Source organism: Gekko japonicus, unplaced genomic scaffold (assembly GCF_001447785.1).
Source record: "Gekko japonicus isolate JY-2015 unplaced genomic scaffold, Gekko_japonicus_V1.1 scaffold5583, whole genome shotgun sequence".
Classification (NCBI taxonomy): domain Eukaryota; kingdom Metazoa; phylum Chordata; class Lepidosauria; order Squamata; family Gekkonidae; genus Gekko; species Gekko japonicus.
Genome location: NW_015161585.1, coordinates 24,597 through 25,017, shown reverse-complemented (window position 1 = coordinate 25,017; position 421 = coordinate 24,597). Strand labels below are relative to the sequence as shown.

The 421-nt window shown below is 47.5% G+C and overlaps 1 protein-coding gene across 2 annotated transcripts in view; it reads left to right on the top strand.

Moving 5' to 3' along the window:
* MRPL4 (mitochondrial ribosomal protein L4) overlaps positions 1–421 on the top strand; it is a 17,992-nt gene that overhangs the window by 12,320 nt on the left and 5,251 nt on the right. The gene's annotated exons all lie outside the window — the stretch shown is intronic.

Sequence of the window (421 nt, the reverse complement as noted above, 5' to 3'; positions counted from 1 at the left end):
GCTGAATGTCAGCTCTGGGGCGAAAAGCCGAGACGGCGGCCCTCTGGAATTAAGCAGACGAGAGGCTCCTCTTCCACCGTGTTATCGATGTGCAGGTGAATAGTATAGAAATCTGCAAAAAAAAGAATATCAGTATTGATTGGCTTGTGCCTAACTGCCATCTCAGGACACTCATTCTCTGCCAGCAGTAGTGGCACAAGTTAAAATGCTCGTTTAAAAAACCTCATGTGGAACAGTGAGTGAATGGGTTGACTCCAGTGGGAAATGGATGCCAATTTAGGAGGAGGAGGCATTTTTGTCTGGTCTACCGTTATTTATGTCATTTATACCTTGCCTTTATTTTATTACACACACACACACACAAGAAGGGGGACCCGCGATACTCGCGGGGGGGGGGAAGCTCCACGGGAGGAGAAGGAAA